Genomic DNA, 20,525 nt, shown 5'->3' on the forward strand with positions numbered 1-20,525 from the left:
TAGTGTGCTGCTATATTTGTGGAAAGAATAGTTGTGCAATGTCCTGACTTCTGTAAATTCATGAACTTAGAATAGGGAGTTCCCTGAAGGTTCAGTGGTTAAGACTGCACTTCCAATGCAGGGTTGCAGAACTAGGGATCAGTCGAGGTGGGGGAACCTGGATCCCACAAGCTGCAGGGCATGGCGAAAAAAATAAAAAGAAAAAAAAAATTTTTAAGAATCTACAATAGATTACTAAGAATAAATAGATTCTTAGTCACATTGGAAGAGAATGGAGACAGTACTATTTTCATATTAGGTAGTGAGACTGTGGGTGAATTATCTTCCATTTAAATAATTATTTGCTGTTGTTGTTAGTATGTGGTGTGCAATCAGGAAAAAATGAAAGAAGGAAAAGAGCTGATTTTGGCTGTCATGATGCAAAAAAAAAAGAAGAAAAGAAAACAAAAATGTACATGTACTATCCAATTTATTCTATTTATAACTCTGAAGTCAGTCAGATATAATCACAGCTTAAGTATCAAGTGTTTGGAATGAGACTCAGAAGTGCCCAGCCCAGGATCACACAGCTGGTGGAAGCCAGGTCCTGAGACAACCAGCCCAGTGTTCCATCGCTATGGCACCTTCAGAGAGGAAGAGGGCTTCAGAGACCATGGGGTTGATCCTTCACAACATCACCCTTCTCTATACAACATCCAGAGGGAACAGTTGAACTGCTTTAGTGATGGAGAATTCAGCTGCTACCAAAGAAGCTGATTCCTGTGTAATCATAATTGTTAATAAAAACAAAACCTTACGATGAACCCAATTCTGTCTCTCTGATGCTTCTACAGAAATGACCAATTTTTAATTCTGTTGTCAGATGGAATTTTTAAGCCTTCACATAACACTCTTCAATATTTGAAGAGTCTATTCTTAAGCAAATTATATCTCATCAGGCAAAACAAAAAAACAAAAACAGCTATTATCAGTGGGAAGGTTGGTTCAAATATTTCAGCCAATCATTACTATAGACATGAAGTTCTCCCTAATGACGCTTTATGTGCTTGCGTGCGTGCTAAGTCACACAGTCGTGTCCTACTCTATGCAACTCCATAGACTGTAGCCCGCCAGGCTCCTCTGTCCATGGGATTCTCCAGGTGAGAATACTGGAGTGGGTTGCCTTGCCCTCCTCCAGGGGGTCTTCCCAACCCAGAGATCGAACCCGCGTCTCTAACGCCTCCTGCATTGGCCGGTGAGTTCTTTATCACTAGGGACACCTGGGAATCCCAATGATGCTTTGAGGAAGTTTATTAATTCTCTAACTGAAATGATATTTATTTAGCACATGCTTTCTGCCAGGCCCTGGGGATGCATTAGGTGAAAGCGAAAGTCGCTCAGTCGTGTCTGACTCTTTGCGACCCCATGGACTGTATAGTCCATGGAATTTTCCAGGCCAGAATATCGAGTGGGTAGCCTTATGGCAACCCACTGCAGTGTTCTTTCCTGGAGAATCCCAGGGCGGGGGAGCCTAGTGGGCTGCTGTCTATGGGGTCGCACAGAGTCGGACACGACTGAAGCGACTTAGAAGCAGCAGCAGCAGTCTTTCCCTTCTACAGGGGATCTTCCCAACCCAGGGATTGAACCCAGGTCTCCTTCATTGCAGGCAGATCTTTACCAGCTGAGCCACAAGGGTAGCCCAAGAACTTGCCTTGTGTGTTTCGATGCTAAATAGTCCAGCTGGGAAATAGACATTCGGAATAGGGAGCAAGGGCGCCACTCTAGTCTGGGAGCAGCTCAGGACCTCCTTCCTGAGGAGGGGACGTTTGAAATCAGCCTTGAGGATGAACAGGAGTTGACGGGGCCCCTGTGGTCTGTATAGAGGGAAACCGCTGATAAGGAGTCGTGTGTGTATATTGGACGGTGTGGTGGTGTCACAGGACGGACCAAGTCTCTGGAGACTGGAGAGTGGGCGCTCCACCTGGGCAGTCTTCACCCCAGCATGTCCTCCCCCACCCTCCTAGCTGTGTTACTCCAGACAAGTTATTTTCCCTCTGTGCTCATCCGCATCTGCAAAACGGGCGACGTTTCAGGGATGTGGTGAGGGCTGGTTGAGTTGATATGGGAGGTGCTCAGGACAGTGCCTGGCACGTACTGGATGCTCAAGCCTCATTGGCTCTGGTGGCTGGAGGGAACCGAGGTGGGAGAGAGCGGGAGGCTGAGGATGGAGGCTGGGCCCTGGAAGCCCTCCTTGCCTGGTGGGATTTTCTTTTTGCTGACCCAAGATCCTATCAAAGACAAATGATATAAATTAGGTTCTAATCATGTCTGGATGGCATCACCGACTCGATGGACGTGAGTCTGAGTGAACTCCGGGAGTTGATGATGGACAGGGAGGCCTGGCGTGCTGCGATTCATGGGGTCGCAAAGAGTCGGATACAAATGAGCGACTGAACTGAACTGAAACTGAATCATGTCTCCTTCAGGCTCCTCTGGCCATGACAGTCTCTCAGACTTCCCTTTTTGTGTGATGACCTGGATGCTTTTGAGAATTGCTCAGGGATAGTGTGGAATGTCTCTCTAGTTGACTTGGGTTTTTGCAAAGAAGACCACAGGGATGAAGTGACATTCTCCACACATCAAGGGTTTATACTGTCCACTGGAATATCACTAATAAATTCACTTCAGCACCCACCTAAGATATATTTCCTCGGTTTCTCCTTGTGAAGTTCTATTTTTACTTCCTCACTGTCCACACTGTAGTCTTTGAAATATGGAAGGAAGGTACCATGTGCAGTCCACACTTAAGGGGCACTCTGATATAAACTCTGGTGTGCAGGGGTTTGTGCAAATAAAAGTTTTCCAGTGAGATGGAGAAGTACTAGACTGATGAGCAGACGCAATGGAGAGTCTCTGTGTAGCTTCATAAGAAACTGCTGACTCATTACTAGCGACTGCCCTGCTTCCTATTCCTGCCCCAGTGAGCCAAGGTTTCTGCTGCTCCATGTCCTGGTCAGCACTTGGCATCACCGGTTCCTGGCTTCTAGCTACTCTACTAGGTGTGTGAGGATGTATCATTGCTGTGTTTATCTGCATGTCTTCATAACATGTGATGTTGAGCATCTTTTGGATGTATTTCCATATCATCTTGAAGAGGTGTCTGTTCAGACTTTTCTTTCATTAAATTGGTGTTTATTTTTATATTGTTGAATGTAATGGTTCTATGTATATTCTAAAACAAGTTCTTTTCCATATATGTGAATTTGCAAATAATTTGTTCCTGTCTGTGCCCTGAGCTCTTTCCCTGACAGAACAGTATTCATTAACGTCTAGATGTACATTTCTGAGAAGAGAAATCAGGAATTCCTAACTGCAGTGGTTTCTAAATAGAGGACTTGGGTGACTGGGGATGGAGGGAGAACATGAATTAGTTACTTTGTTTATGCCCGAGCATCTTCTCACTCCTCTTGTGTGGAGTTAAAGAATGCTTTTGAAAAGTGAGCTGAACATACCTTGCCCTTGGAAAACCCTTGACCAATCCCCTTCAGGCCACGTGTTAGCACATGCATTCTCTGCCCAGGACCCATCAGATGTTGACTGAGCTGTTCTGCCATAGAAATTCCACCACTGGAAAAGATGGGCTGACTTGTACGGACAGTTCTTCCCACAGAAAATAGCTGAAAATGCCATGGAAAATACAAAAACTGTCTTAAAAGCATCAAAGAGGGGACAAAGTCCTAACAGACGACCACACCTCTGAGAAGAAGGTTAAGATTCTGCTTGGCCTCCACAGAGAATTCCGTCCTGAGAAGAGAAGAGACGCCCCTGTGAGTCGCTGCCCGGAGCCCAGGCACGGAGCCCAGGACGTCCAGCCTCATGTCCCCAGCTCTTCACTTTTCTACCCACCTGCCTTCTTTCTTCAAAATTTAAAGGAAGCTTTATAATTCTGATTATGATGTATATGTATAACACATGATATGATAAAGGTTCACTGTAAAATAAGTTACAAAGGGTTGAAAGTGATAAAGGACAAAGTTAAAAGAACTGTAATCCTCACACAGGACATATTTAGTTGCATTTACTTTTACTTTACTTTCGTTTTCCGGCTGCTGCCCAGGTGCTGGGACCTTCTCTAAACTGTTGAGCTCAGATCTCAGGGGCTCCCCTCTGTACTCTCCAGAAGCCACTTCCTGAGTCAGCTCACTTCCTCCTCCCTCCTCAGTCCCCTCTTGTACCTCCTTCCCTCGTCTTTACTCTTTTTTTTTTTAAATATATGTATTTGTTTGGCTGCGTTGGGTCTTAGTCGCAGCACGAGGGAGCTTCCTTCTCCTTTGCCGTACATGGACTGTGGCACACGGGCTCCAGAGCAGCGGAACTTCAATAGCCACACCACGCCAGCTTAGCTGCTCAGTGTCCTGTGGGACCGTAGTTCCCTGACCCGGGATTGAAGGTGCGGACCTTGCACTGGCAGGCGAGTTCTTAACCACTGGACCAGCAGGAAGTCCTGTCAAATTGTTTCTGTGTCTTTGAGTTTGAATAGGTGCACATGTTTGTGTCTTTGTGAGTGTTTGATTAACACAGAGAAGATTTATGGATTTTTATGACTTTTCATCTTTGGGTCATACAACTCTTCATTTCCCAAGTGTAAAATAGTCATATATATTTTGTCTAGGAGACAAGACTCCAAAGGTGAAGGAAAAAAGAATTGCTTGAATTTGAGGGGGAAGTGTAGAAGGAGAAGAATACCATAGAAACCGTTCTTTCCAGCTAGAGAAACCCCTGAAACGAGAAGCTGTGTGCCACAGCTAGAGAGTAGCCCCCACTCACCACAACTACAGAAAAGCCCACAGAGCAATGCCCAGCACAGCCAAAAATAAATAAATAAAATTATATTTTTATAAAAGAATTTTAAGGTGGTGGATCCTTAGGTTACATCTTCTGCTTCATAATGTTGCAAGTATGTACAAGTCCTACAAGGTACTTGATTTATGTTGTGTTCAACAAACACTTTCTCTTGGGTTGAGTGAACACTTCTGTGTCTACTTATGCTTACCAGGTTAAGGAAAACACCAAGAGCTCAGTATAATAGAGCCAAGAATTAGCTCCAGTGATGGGCAGTTTGAACACTTATAACCTGAAGGTGGTATACCATGGTCTGCTTAATGTCTGCTTAACATTCTAGTTGCCAAAACACATATTAATGGAACTTTCTGTGCATGCTGCATTTTAAGGCTGTACCTTAAATAGACAAACCCACTATACTCATATAAAGACTGTATTTTAATATGCATCAATCTATGAGTCACAGAATAACTTTTGGGAGGGAGAGACTGAAAGTTAAGGACATTCTAGACACACACTGTCCGATATGCTGGCGACTAGTCATATTTGAATGAAATAAAATTAAAAGAGACACAGACTCACAGATACAGAACAGACTTGTGGTTGCCAAGAGGGAGGGGTGTGGGGGTTGGGGGTTAGTTAGCTGCAAACCATTACATAAAGAACGGATGAACAGGGGACTTCCCTGGTGATCCAGTGGTTAAGAATCCATCTTGCAAGGCAAGGCAAAAGGGTTCAATCTCTGGGCAGGGCACTAAGATCCCACATGCCTTGGAGTAACTGAACCCGCATACCAGGATGAAAAAGATCCCTCATGATGCACTGAACATCCTGTATGTTGCAACTAAGACCCAACGCAGCCAAGTAAATAAATAAATATTTTTAAAAAATAAAATGGATAAACAATGGTAGCACAGGTAAACCTATTCAACATCCTGGAATGAATCATAATGGAAAAGGATCTAAAGAAGAACCTATAAACGTGTATAACTGAGTCACTTTGCCATACAGCAGAAACTAACACAACATTGTAAATCAACTAGACTTCAACCAAATAAATACAAATATGTGAACAACTGATTCATTAAATAAAAGAAAAGTACTCATCACAACACTCATGTGTGAGGTGCTGAAATAGCCACATGTAGCCAGTGTCTCCCTGACTAGAGAGCACAGATATAGAACAATTCCTTCATCACAGAACATTCCGTTGGACAGGCCTGCCTTCATGCTTTGTGGACCTAAGTCAGATGCATCAGACCACGTGAGGTGAAAGAGTCACTATTATTTCTCTTAGACACTATGTCAGATTTCTGTCCAGGATATGAAGACAGATCAAGCTGGCGTGTAACCAAACCAACCCAGGTCATAAGTGTGTGCAGGGCCTCTAGGAACAAACTGCTCCCAGTTCCAAAGGGGAAACACCTGTCCCCCGATTCCCCTTCCCAGACTGAGGCTACACCCTGGTATCAGTTCCTAGGGGGTCAGTTCTCTTGGAGAGGAGCCCAGAAGAAGGCCTTCCACTGGGTTTAAGGAGGCAGGGAGTCCAGTTCAAGAAGATCTCCAAAACAAAGAGGAGGGAAAGACAGGGATCAGTTGGGAGACACCCTGGTTTACTCAGGACCGCAGTTCTCAGAGTGTGGTCTCTGGAGCCCCTGGGATCACTGAGATACTTTGACTGTTCACTACATGGACATTTGCTTTGAGGTAAAAGAGCAATAACAGAGATTATGTCAGCAAACTTCACTAGTAATTATTTTCACTACAATTTACTTGCAGGAAAAAAAAGGAAAGTTTTCTTATAACGTCCAGGTTGACGTATTAAAAGTTCTTATCTTTCCTTCATAAACCATAATGGAAAAGATATGAAAAAAAATATATACGTATAACTGAGTCACACTGCTGTACAGCACAAATTAACACAACAATGTAAATCGACTATACTTCAGTAAAATACATTTTAAAAATAAATGAATAAAAGTCTTATGTCTCCTGAATTCATCATCCTTAAATCCGCGTTTTAAAGTATCTTCTGTAACCACTGAGCTGCTGGAGCTGCTGGAAGCCCCCACCCTGAGGAAAGGGAAGTTGGAGACTGAGTGGTTCCCCCACTATGCAGCGCTCCCTGGGGGGAGCAGCACAAAGACGGTGGTGAAAGCATTATTCTTTGAATAGTCTGAAGACACCCCAGGGGACACCTGGAGTCCACCCCCAAACCTGTGCTAGGGACAAGCATGGGCCCTTGGAGCCCTCCTGCTTCTCGGATTCCCAGGTGTTTTGGATGTTAATCCCCATCTGCTTCCATCAGCAGAAGGAGCGAGATCTTGGAGAAATGCGTGTGGGGAGGAGTGATGGGCCAGGTCTGAAAGGACACACTCCGGGTCCCACTAATGCAGCAGCAGCGTGGTCCTGTGACCACAGAGAGGCTGGGAAGTCCCCTCCCAAGAGGGGAGAACAGTTGAAGTTATCAGCAACAGTGAGTACCCATTTCAATTTATTTAGCGTTCAGATATTTATTGACTCTTTACCACACGCCAAGCTCTGTGCGAACAGCAGCCTGAGACTTGACTGAGCAGCACCTTGGTCTGGGAGAAACGGAATCCACAGCACAGAAGACCTGTTGGGAAGTGCCTGCCACCCCAGGAGAAAGGATAAAGAAAACATCTTCTGGAAGTTCATAGAGTGATTCTAGATTGGAAGGTGCCTGGAGATGATAGGATTTGGACTCCACTTGCAGAGAAGAACAGGATACCAGTGGGGGAAGCTGGAACTGGAGCTTAGAAGCGGGGCCTAGAAGTACAAGGTGTCAGAAGGAATACTATGATATTGAATTCATTGAATCCATACATTCTAAAGTTATAAATGGATGGAATAATGACTCATTATATTAAGTGAAAAAGATATCAGTAAGATGAATTCATCCCATATTTTAGAAAGCTATATAAATTTAGATGAAACCACACAGATACGTTGAGTCAAAGTTTTCTAATTTTCAAACAGTTTTATTGTTAATATATATAAAGAGAAAAGTGCCACCAACTGCTTTGCTTGGATAGACTAACTTCTCCACAACAGACACTCAGAGCTGGGGTGTAGACAAGTGAACCCAGCACGTCCCCAACCTCTCCCTGCAGGTCCCCTGAGGGAGCGACCTCTTCTCTAGTCTCCCTGTGGACCCAGCGCCTGACTCAGGGGCTCACTCAACACTCCCTGAAGTGCTACACTTGGGAAGTGGCCTCTTGTGTCCTAGTCAAGAGAGTGATTTCCTCTAGAAGGCACCGCCCAAACACTGAATCTTACAGAAGTGGGTTTGCTCTAACAGCAGGACTGTGACGGTGGCAAGTGTGAGTGTTGGCTCTTTTACTGAGGAAGCCAGGGAGCCCTGCAGCACTCATGCCATTTCTCACAAGGCCACCAGAGGGCGGTGTGCAGCTGCTTAAGACAAACCAGCCCCATTCAAATATCCTTTCCAAGGTAGCCTTGTCAAAACATGTTTCAAAGTTAGAGGATTTCTTTAAAGTACATTGATTTGCTTTTTGTCTTTAATCTCATTTGGACGCTAGTGGAAGTCCACTGTAAGTAACAAATATGAGGTGAGGCCCTGACAGAAGTTGACACTGTGATACACAGACGTGTAAACTTACATGTCCAGTCCCCCATCTGTCCATCTCTGTTCCGTACACTCTCCCTCTTCAGTTCAGTTCAGTTCAGTAGCTAAGTCATGTCCGATTCTTTGCGACCCCATGAACTGCAGCACACCAGGCCTCCCTGTCCATCACCAACTCCGGAGTTTACCAAAACTCAAGTCCATTGAGTCGGTGATGCCATCCAACCATGACTACTGGAAAAACCATAGCCTTGACTAGACAGATCTTTGTTGGCAAAGTAATGTCTTGCTTTTTAATATGCTGTCTAGGTTGGTCATAACTTTTCTTCCAAGGAGTAAGCATCTTTTAATTTCATGGCTGCAGTCACCATCTGCAGTGATTTTGGAGCCCCCAAAAATAAAGTCAGCACTGTTTCCACTGGTTCCCTATCTATTCGCCATGAAGTGATGGGACCGGATGGCATGATCTTCGTTTTCTGAATGTTGAGCTTTAAGCCAACCTATTCACGCTCCTCTTTCACTTTCACCAAGAGGCTCTTTAGTTCTTCTTCACTTTCTGCCATAAGGGTGGTGTCATCTGCGTATCTGACATTATTGATATTTCTCCCAACATTCTTGATTCCAGCTTGTGATTCATCCAGCCCAGTGTTTCTCATGATGTAGTCTGCATAGAAGTTAAATAAGCAGGGTGACAATACACAGCCTTGATGTACTCCTTTTCCTATTTGGACCAGTCTGTTGTTCCATGTCTAGTTCTAGCTGTTGCTTCCTGACCTGCATACAGGATTCTCAAGAGGCAGGTGAGGTGGTCTGGTATTCCCATCTCTCTCCTGACTCGCAGGGAGTCGGACACAACAGTGCAACTAGCAGAACTGAAGTGTGTCTGATGACTGTCTTTACCACTGAACCACCAGGGAAGCCCAATCTGTACGTCTATGGACTATTAATTCTTTGCCTCATCTATTATTTGTTTTACTTTCTTGAAAGATTTTGTTGAAGAAATCAGCTTGTTAGTACACTATCTGAATTTTACTCATTTAAGCCTCATGATACACTTTAGCACTTCTCTGTATTTTCCTCTTGTTAAACAAGAGACTTGGTAAGATTCAGATCACACTGGGTTTTTAAAAATTACTCTAGCACAAGTGGATAATATTAATAGCAGTTTATAGAACTATCATACCATTTTATACTGCTTTATAGCATGGTAATTTACTTCCGTTCCTCTTGAGGGTATCAGGTCTTTTAGATCATCATTAGAGAAAGGGTGACATTCACCAAGCATGCTCACTTCAAAGAAAACACAGATGTTTATGTCATCAAGATTAACATTCATCAATCAAGGAAAACAGCATCATTAAGATCAGTTCAGTCAGTTCAGTTGCTCAATTGTGTCCAACTCTTTGCGACCCCATGGACTGCAGCACGCCAGGTTTCCCTGTCCATCACCAACTCCCAGAGTTTGCTCAAAATCACGTCCATCAAGTCGGTGATGCCATCCAACCATCTCATCCTCTGTCGTTCCCTTCTCCTTCTGCCTTCAATCCCAGCATCAGGGTCTTTTCCAATGAGTCAGTTCTTCACATCAGGTGGCCAAAGTATTGGAGTTTCAACTTCAGCATCAGTCCTTCCAATGAATATTCAGGACTGATTTCCTTTAGGTTAGACTGGTTTGATCTCCTTGCAGTCCAAGGAACTCTCAAGAGTCTTCTCCAAAACCACAGCTCAAAAGCATCAACTCTTCACTGCTCAGCTTTCCTTATGGTCCAACGCTCACATCCATACATGAATCCTGGAAAAACCATAGTTTTGACTAGACAGACCTTTGATGGCAAAGCCATGTCTCTGCTTTTTAATATGCTCTCTAGGTTGGTCATAGCTTTTCTTCCAAGGAGCAAGCATCTTTTAATTTCATGACTGCAGTCACCATCTGCAGTGAGTTTGGAGCCAAAGGAAATCAAGTCTGTCACTGTTTCCATTGTTTCCCATCTATTTGCCATGAAGTGATAGAACCAGATGCCATGGTCTTAGTTTTTTGAATGTTGAGTTTTAAGCCAGCTAGTCATCAGACTAGCTTGAGACATTTGTGAATGGAAGCCCTGAAAATAAGAGTAACCTCAGGGAAAGTGACTTTGAAGGTCACTGGGATTTAATTACAGAACTTTGGCAGGACTGAGGAAACAGAGGCCCTTGGAGGGCACAAACAAAACCTTGTGTGCACCAGGACCCAGGAGAAAGGAGCAGTGTCCCCACTAGAGACCAAGCCAGACTTGCCTGTGAGTGTTAGGGAGTCTCCGGCGGAGGCATGGGTCAACAGTGGCCTGCCTTGGGGTCAGGGCCACTTGACTGCAACAGTCCTGGGAGGCGTGGCGTGCTGGCATAAGTCCTTTTGCAGGAGGTTGCTGTTCCCCCTACCATAGTTTGGCTTCAGGTCTAACTACAGGAAGAGAACACTGCCCACCCATCAGCAGAAAACTGGATTAAAGACTTACTGAGCATGGCCTTGCCCACCAGAACAAGATGGGCAAAGCTTTTCCCCACGGCCAGTCCCTTGCGTCAGGAAACTTGCACAAGCCTCTTATTCTCATCCATCAGAGGGCAGACGGAATGAAAACCACAATCACAGAAAACTAACCAAACTGTTCCCATGGACCACAACCTAATTTCATTCTAACTCAGTGAAACTACGCGCCATGCCATGTAGGGCCATCCAAGACGACAAGTCATGATGGAGAGTTCTGACAAAACGTGGTCCACTGGAGAACAGAATGGCAAACCACTTCATTATCCTTGCCTTGAGAACCCCATGAACAGTATGAAAAAGCAAAAATATATGACACAGAAGGTGAACCTCCAGGTTGGTAGGTGTCCAATATGGTACTGGGGAAGAGTGGAGAAATAGCTCCAGAAAGAATGGAGAGGCGGAGCCAAAGTGGAAACGATGCCCAGTTGTGGCTGGTGGTGAAAATAAAGTCTGATGCTGCAAAGAATAATATTGCATAGGAACCTGGAATGTTAGGTCCATGAATCAAGGTAAATTGGAAGTGCTCAAACAGGAGATGGCAAGAGTAAACCCTGACAGTTTAGGAATCAGTGAACTAATCAGGACTGGATGGGTGAATTTAATTCAGATGACCATTATATCTACTACTGTGGGTGAGAATCTCTTAGGAAAATGGAGCAACACTCAGAGTCAACAAAAGAGTCCAAAATGCAGAAGTTGGGTGCAGTCTCAACAACGACAGAATGATCTCCATTCATTTCCACGGCAAACCATTCAATAACACAGTTATCCAAGTCTATGCCCCAAACATTAATGCCAAAGAAGCTGAGGTTGAACAGTTCTATGAAGACCTACAAGATCCTCTAGAACTAATGCCAAAAGAAGGATGTCCTTTTCATCACAGGAGACTGGAATGCAACAGTAAGAAGTCAAGAGATACCTTGAGTAACAGGCAAGTTTGGCCCCGAAGTACAAAATGAAGCAGGCTAACAGAGTTTTGCCAAGAGAACACACTGGTCACAGCAAACTCCATCTACCAACAACACAAGAAATGACTCTACACAAGGACATCACCAGATGATCAATAGTGAAATCAGATTGATTGTATTCTTTGCAGCCAAAGGTGGAGAAGCTCTACACAGTCAGCAAAAACAAGACCAGGAGCTGACTGTGGCTCAGATCATGAAGTCCTTATTGCCAAGTTTAGACTTAAATTGAAGAAAGTAGGGCAAACCACTAGGCCATTCAGGTATGACCTAAATCAAATCCCTTATGATTATACAGTAGAAGTGACAAATAGATTCAAGGGATTAGATATGATAGACAGAGTGCCTGAAAAAATATGAATAGAGTTTCATGACATTGTACGGGAGGTGCTGATCAAAATCATCCCGAAGAGAAAGAAATGCAAAAAGGCAAATGGTTGTCTGAGGAGGCCTGACAAATAGCTGAGAAAGGAAGAGAAGTAAAAGGCAAAGGAGAAAAGGAAAGATACACCATCTTAGAGTAGAGTTCCATAGAATAGCCAGGAGAGATAAGAAAGCCTTGCTAAATGATCAATGCAAAGAAATAGAGGAAAACAATAGAATGACCAGAAATCTCTACAAGAAAATTAGAGATACCAATGGAACATTTCATGCAAAGATGGGCACAATAAAGGGCAGAAACAGTAGGGACCTAACAGAAGCAGAAGATATTAAGAAGAGGTGGCAAGAATACTTCCAGAAGAACTATACAGAAATGATATACAGATATACAGATCTGTATATACAGATATACAAATGATATACAGATAACCATGACGGTGTGATCACTCACGTAGAGCCAGACATTCTGGAATGTGAAGTCAAGTGGGTCTTAGGAAGCATCACTATGAACAAAGCTAGTGGAGGTGATGGGATTCCAGCTGAGCTATTTCAAATCTTAAAAAATGATGCTGTAAAAGTGCTTCAGTCAATATGTCAGCAAATTTCGAAAACTCAGCAATGGCCACAGGGCTGGGAAAGGTCAGTTTTCATTCCGATCCCAAAGAAAGGCAATGCCGAAGAATCTTCAAACTACCAGACAATTGCTCTCATTTCACAAGCTAGCAAGATTATGCTCCAAATCCTTCAAGCTATGCCTTAGCAGTATGTGAACTGAGAACTTTCAGCTGTTCAAGCTGGATTTAGAAAAGGCAGAGGAACCAGAGATCAAATTGCCAACATCGGTTGGATCATCGAAAAAGCAAGAGAATTCCAGAAAAACATCTACTTCTGCCTTATTGAGTACACCAAAGCCTTTGACTGTGTGGATTACAACAAACTGTGGGAAATTCTTGAAGAGATGGGAATACCAGACCACCTGTCCTGCCTCCTGCCAAATCTGTATGCAGATCAAGAAGCAACAGTTAGAACCGGATATGGAACAACTGACTGGTTCCAAATTGGGGAAAGAGTACGTCAAGGCTGTACATTGTCATTCTGTTTATTTAACTTCTGTGCAGAATACCTCATGTGAAATGCCTGGCTAGATGAAGCACAAACTGGAATCAAGATCACTGAGAGAAACCTCAGATAGGCAGATGACACCACCCTAATGGCAGAAAGCGAAGAGGAACTAAAGAACCTCTTGAGGAAGGTGAAAAAGGAGAGTGAAGAAGCTGGCTTAAAGCTCAACATTCAAAAAACTAAGATCATGGCATCCAGTTCTATCACTTCATGGCAAACAGATGGGAAAACAATGGAAACAGAGACTTTATTTTGGGGGGCTCCAAAATCACTGCACATAGTGACTGCAGCCAAGAAATTAAAAGACGCTTGCTGCCTGGAAGAAAAGCTATGAACAACCTAGACAGCATATTAAAAAGCAGAGACACTACTTTGCCAACAAAGGGCCATCTAGTCAAAGCTATGGTTTTTCTAGGATTCATGTATGGATGTGAGAATTGGACTATAAAGAAAGCTGAGCAGCAAAGGACTGATGCTTTTGAACTGTGGTGTTGGAGAAGACTCTTGAGAGTCCCTTGGACAGCAAGAAGATCAAACCAGCCAATCTTAAAGGAAATCAACCCCAAATTTTTACTAGGACTGATGTTGAAGGTGAAGCTCCAATACTTTGACCACTTGATTTGAAGAATGGACTCATTGGAAAAGACCCTGCTTTCAGGAAAGATTTTAGGCAGGAGTTGAAGGGGACGACAGAGGATGAGATGGTTGGGTGGCATCACCGACTCGATGGACATGAGTTTGACCAAACTTCAGGCAATAGTGAAGGACAGGGAAGCCTGTGTGCTGCAGTCCATGGGGGTAGCAAAGAGTCGGACAACAAGAAAAAGAGGGCTATGGATTATCACCAATAAGCTAGGCCTATGAATGTGGCCATGTCATCGAATTCGTCTCATTTGTGAATAAAGAGATACAGCTAGATATTTTTATTGTGATTGTCATGATCAGTATTGTATATTTACAGTAGGTTGAAAGGTAGATGAAGACTGTGACAAGTAGATTGATAGGTAGATAGACAGATGTACAGCAGTGGTAAGTGTTAGAACTGAACTCAGATTTGTCTGACATTGTGATGAAACTAGTATAACATCCCTTAATGCTACTTATAAACTGAAGTTAGCTGTGATTCAAGACAGAAAGGGCAACTTCTTCCTTGCAGTCTGCATTGTAAAGGTATTCCAGCTACCACCAGTATTCACAAACACGTTCAGTTTAGATTTAAACATTTCTTCCAGGAAACTGTCAAAGAAGATAATGTTAGAGTGTTTTGTCCATTTAGTATAAATGTATAATAGTTTCAAGGTGGTAGGTCAGAAGTGAAAGAGGATGATCAGTGTTTAATCACTACAAACTTAAGTCATTGCCCTTTAAACTTCCAGTCACGCAGACCAAGTAAAGCAGAGGACTCCTACAGTTTTGGATCTGGTGCTTTCTCTTTATTCATGTTTATCCTAACTGTACAGCATTTGATGTTGAATTATTGAAATGAAATCTTATTGTGACATTTCAGAGTAGTCGTGCACATTTTCCTGGGGAGAAAATGAATTATAGAACAAAATGAAGATGAAAAAACACAAATGAAAGGTGATAAAAGTAGCAACAATAAACCGTCTTTTTAGGGACCTTTAGAAGTCTGAACATCATCTGAGAACAGTAATTATTCTCAGCGTGTCTTCAAACTTCCAAATTTCTTTGTTCTTCTGAAAGGAACTTAGTTAACATTCTTTTTGTTGTTCAGCTGCTCAGTCGTGTCCAACTCTGCGACACCATGCACTGCAGCACGCCAGGCTTCCCTGTCCTGCACCATCTCCAGGAGCTTGCTCAAACTCATGTCCACTGAATCAGTTTTGCCATCCAATCATCTCATCCTCTGTTGTCCCCTTCTCCTCCTGCCTTCGATCTTTCCCAGCAGCAGGGTCTTTCCTAATGAGTTGGCTCTTGGCATCAGGTGGCCAAAGAATTGGAACTTCAGTTTTAGCATCAGTCCTTCCAATGAATATTCAGGACTGATTTCCTGTAGGATAGACTGGTTTGATCTCCTTGCAGTCCAATGGACTCTCAAGAGTCTTCTCCAAGACCACAGTTCAAAACATTCAATTCTTTGGTGCTCAGCTTTCTTTATAGTCCAACTCTCACATCCATACATGACTACTGGAAAAACCACAGCATTGACTAGATGCCCTTTGTTGGCAAAGTAATGTATCTGCTTTTTAATATGCTGTCTAGGTTGGTCATAGCTTTTCTTCCAAGGGGCAAGCATCTTTTAATTTCATGGCTTCAGTCACCATCTGTAGTTATTTTGGAGCCAAAGAAAATAAAATCTCTGACTGTTTCCATTGTTTTCCCATCTATTTGCCATGAAGTGATGGGACCAGATGCCATGATCTTAGTTTTCTGAATGTTGAGCTTTAAGCCAATTTTTATTTGAAAGAAGGAATGACACTGGAAGAGCTATAAAACTTAGAGAAACAATGAATTACTTTTAAAAAATCTTACATTAGTACAAGTGACATCCAGTGTGCAAAACAGGCTTATGGATTTTAATGGAACAGAATAGGCAATAGTGATATTGTTTCAGGTCCACTGAGAAAATAACCTTTAAGAAACTACCACTTGTGTAGTTTTAGCTTTGTATCAAAGATGAACATCCACAAATAACAGGAAAGGTTATTAAAAATATTACTCCTACATGTATGGTCCTTTTTATTTTCATAGATTTCAATCAAAATAACGGATTCAATGCAAAAGCAAACATAAAATCCAGTGAGACAGACAAGGAAAAGACTTGCAAAAATATAATAATGAAAGAACTTTCACTGTTCCCACTATAGAGTTTATTTGGAGAAATAGTTTTTTTCATATAAAAATCATGGGTTATTAACATTATTCTAAATAAATTAGTTGAAAATGTTTAAACTGTTATTTCTTCTACAGGAGATATCGATAGAAGTAACCACATAAACAAAATTATCCTTGGGGTCCTGACTAATTTGCAGGACTGTATAAATATCCTGACCAAAATGTTCTGAAAATCTCTGACTACACAGTCGCTGGGTCAGGACTCGGGGACCCTGTGACTGCACAATTCTCGGTGCAGGAGAGGAGGGATCAGGGCAAGGTCCCAGGTACCGGATCTGGTTCTCAGGATCTCAGGTTCTCAGAGTCAAGGGCCTTGTTTGGGGCAGGGACTGTGTTGGGGATCCCTAGTCTCCCCGACTTTCACTTTCTCTTCGCAAAGTGTGTTGTGCCTTTCCGGCCGGACACTCGGACGCTTCACCGAATTTCTTTTTCAGTTTGGGTTTAATCTCCGCGGATGGTGGGGGCGGGTCAAGGTCTCATACCTACCAGTTTGTGTTTGGCTGCGACGTGGGGCCGGATGGGCGCCTCCTCGGCGGGTTCTGGCAGACCGCCTATGACGGTGCGGACACCTCACTCTGAACGAAGACCTGCGCTCCTGGACCGCGGCGGACACGGTGGCCGAGATCACCAAGCTCAAGTGGGTAATCTCTGGTGAGGCAGAGATCCAACGGAACGACCTGGAGGTCAAGTGCGTGCAGTGGCTCCTCAGCCACCTGGAGAAGGGGAAGGACACGCTGCTGCGCACAGGTATGAGGGGCACCAGGCCTCCCTGATCTCCTCTCAGGCTGGAGCCGGCTTTCCACGAGGAGAGGAAAATGGGCTCCTTCTGGGAACACTGCCCCAACTTCTTGTCTGGAGAGGGCGAATCCCCCAGGTTTTCATATTCTGTAGAAGACAGTGACACACCAGTGGCCCCATTTCTCTGAAGGACAGTTAAAGCATTCAGTGTTTTTGGATAAGAAACAGAAAACCATTCCTGAAATAACTGGTCAGCAGTGCCCTTTGACCCTAACTGCCATCTTGTGAACCATGACTTTATCTCTCAAGGCCTGTTCTCACCCTGAGACCATCTTAGGAGGCCAGACTCCAGCTTTTCTGAGACATTCGGCCTCCACCAAATCAGGACCATTACTCTGTCATTTCCCCTTCCATGGAGTCTCCTACCTTGGCACTCACCCTGACTCCAGAGCTTTTCAAGAACTAGGAGATTTTCCCAGACCTGTGAGTCCAGGCGGGTGTCTGGCTTTTGTGCTGCTTCTTTTCAAACCCATTATCTCATCCATTCTCAGCATGGTCACGTGATACTGCTTCAGTGGCCCATGGAGTGTGAATTTTCTGATTCTTCCTGTTCAGACCCTCCAAGACACATGTGGCCTATCACCCCATCTCTGACCATGAGGTCACCCTGAGGTGCTGGGCCCTGGGCTTCTACCCTGAGGAGATCTCACTGACCTGGCAGCGAGACAGGGAAAACCTGACTCAGGACATGGATGTTGTGGAGACCAGGCCTTCAGGGGATGGAGCCTTCCAGAAGTGGGCAGCCCTGGTGGTGCCTTCTGGAGAAGAGCAGAGATACATGTGCCGTGTGCAGCATGAGGGGCTTCAGGAGCCCCTCACCCTGAGATGGGGTAAGGAGGGGGTCGGAATGGAGCTTCCTCTCAGATAAGGCAGGAGCCCTTCTGGACATGTTCAGCAAGGTCAGGACTGAAGCCTGAAGTCTGGGCCTCTTCCCTTTCTTCCACAGAACCTCCTCAGCCCTCCATCCTCATCATGGGCATCATTGTTGACCTGGTTCTCCTCTTGGTCACTGGAGCTGTGGTGACTGGAGCTGTGATTTGGAGGAAGAAGCACTCAGGTAGGGAAAGGAGGGAGGGATCTGAGTTTTCTTGTCTCACTGGGTGGGTTTCTGGCCCAGGTGGAAGTTTGCCTGCCTCGTTACTGGAAAGTACCCTCCACACACATATGGAATCTGAGCTGATGCTAAGACTGACCCTTTTGTAAAGTACATGTGAAAATGAAAGACACATTTTTCATCTTCATAATTCCAGTTGGGGGCCTGTTTCTCAGCATTTGAAGGTCAGGAGGGAATGTCTGTGCTGAGGATAGACCTCCAGGAGGGCAGCTGGTCCAGTTCCCCCACGGTCTCCTTCCTTCATGTTCCTGAGTCGGTCCTGGATTTTTGGTCACAGTTCTGACAAAGTGGTCTTTGTCGTCCACGATCCTAGAGGACTGGGGAGTTCCTCTAGGATCTCATGACTCCGTCTTCTCCCTGGTCGCTCACGTGATACTTTCTTCTCACAAGTGAATAAGGAAGAGGCTACACCCAGGCTGCAAGTAAGTATGGAGGGGTGATTCCTGAGACCCTTGTGAGGGTGCAGACAGGAGGCCATGCAGGACTCACCCTCCTCAAAGTGCCTTCTCCAGTTTCTCTCCTGTGGGTTCTGACCACGCTCTGGTCTTGTTCTCCCCCAGTCAGTGACAGTCCCTAGGGCTCTGACGTGTCTCTCCTGGTTCTTAAAGGTGAGACCCTAGGGCATCTAGATTGGGAGAGGGGTTGGGGCAGAGGGGACACACGGGGTGGCGGGGGTCTCTGAGTGGGATATGTGAGCGTGTGGGGGGCTGTGGAGAATGTCAGCCCTTACATGACTGACTGAACTGCCTCCTGATTCTTTTCTCTCACAGTGTGAGACAACTGCCTCGTGAGGACTGAGTGATACTTGGTCCAAATTTGTGACGTCAGATCCCCAGACCCCTCTTTCTGCAGCTGCGTGTGAATGTGTCTATGCTCCTATTAGCATAACGTGAGGAGGTGGGGAGACTGCAGACCTCTTCCAATCCAAATTCCTGGATTTAAAAAGCAGTGCCTAATAGTCACAGCAAGAGGAATATGCGACCTGTCTGCCTGGGATCTTTTCTGAAGAGAAAATATCATAGTGTGTAGAGTGCAGACTGGTCGGTGTGGAAGGGAGGGCTGATCAGCTGTTGTGGGGAAAGCACAGGCAGCACTGATGTCAGTGTGAATGGATGAGGTGCTGTAGCTGCCGAGAGAGAGCAAGTGGCCTGAGTCCACATTAATGAAGATAGAATACAGAGGCGTCTACACTGATCGTTTCTTCAGCTGGTATTTGTTGTGTGTCTGATAGATGATGCTCTTTTTGCATCTGTGAAACCTCAGTAAACTAACAACAGACACCCTTTGTTGGCCTCGTGCAGTGTGTTCTGGTGAGGGCGGCAGAGTGAGCCTAATAAGTGAGGGAAGTGTCTGCCTAGAGATTGGCAAGTGCTCTGAGGAAGGTGACCCAGAGTATAAGTGTGTAGGTACAGGGAATGTGGCTGTTTTACTAGGGTCAGTGTAGGCCTTGTTGAGGAGATGATCTTTGAGTAAAGATGTGAAGGACATGAAAGAATGTCCACAAACATGTCTAGGGGTAGTTCTCTCCAGGCAGAGGAGCCTCCAGTGCAAATGCAGGAGGGCAGGAGAGTGTGTGTGTGTTCAAGGAAGAGCCAGGAGGCAGGTGTGGCTGGAGGAGCGAGGAATTGACATGAGATCAGTGTCTGGCCAGATCATGTGGGCCTCCAGGATATTAGAAGGTGTCTGATGTCTGTGAAAGATGTGGACTCATAAGATGGTTTGACTAGAAGATGACCTGGTGTGACTGCTCGTTAGAAGCATCAGTCTAACTGCTGAGCAGAATCAGGAGGTGAAGGGTGAGCGATGCAGTGGAGGAGCCTGTAGGATTAGTTCGGTGTCCAGGGTGGGGATGCTGGTGCTCCCCTGGATCCGCATTAGATCTAGACAGTCGGGAGTAGAGCCTGAGAATCTGCATTTGTAATAAGGTTGGTGCTGATGCTGTTGGTCTTCAGATCACACTTTTAGTAGCAGGAATGTACGTAGACCAGGAGTCCCACATGCTGTGTATCAGCCTCACACACAGAGGTTGTTAAAGAAGCAATCCTTGGTCTTGTCCTAATACTCTGAGAAGGTGGTTCTGGTGAGAGGCTGAGCATTTCATAAGAAGCCCCACAAGCAATTCAATGATCAGCCAATTTAGGAACCCCTGAGGTATATGACATCAAGTGGCCAGAGATCAGTCTTATATCCACATTTAAAAGCATTTTTTTTCTTCAGAAAGAAAAGGGAATTTATATTGACAATTCATATTGTCAATTATGAGGTGTGATGTTGAGAAATAATGTAGTTTTTATTCCACCTGAAGACTTAGGCAGTAGTTCACAGTTCAGCGTAATG

General features: G+C 44.6%; 1 pseudogene; it reads left to right on the forward strand.

Moving 5' to 3' along the window:
- The first annotated feature begins 1,981 nt into the window (after positions 1-1,981).
- LOC139178832 (BOLA class I histocompatibility antigen, alpha chain BL3-7-like) lies at positions 1,982-18,292 on the forward strand (annotated as a pseudogene).
- Positions 18,293-20,525: the final 2,233 nt, after the last annotated feature.

The sequence above is a fragment of the Bos indicus genome, chromosome 23, assembly GCF_029378745.1.
Source record: "Bos indicus isolate NIAB-ARS_2022 breed Sahiwal x Tharparkar chromosome 23, NIAB-ARS_B.indTharparkar_mat_pri_1.0, whole genome shotgun sequence".
Taxonomy (NCBI): domain Eukaryota; kingdom Metazoa; phylum Chordata; class Mammalia; order Artiodactyla; family Bovidae; genus Bos; species Bos indicus.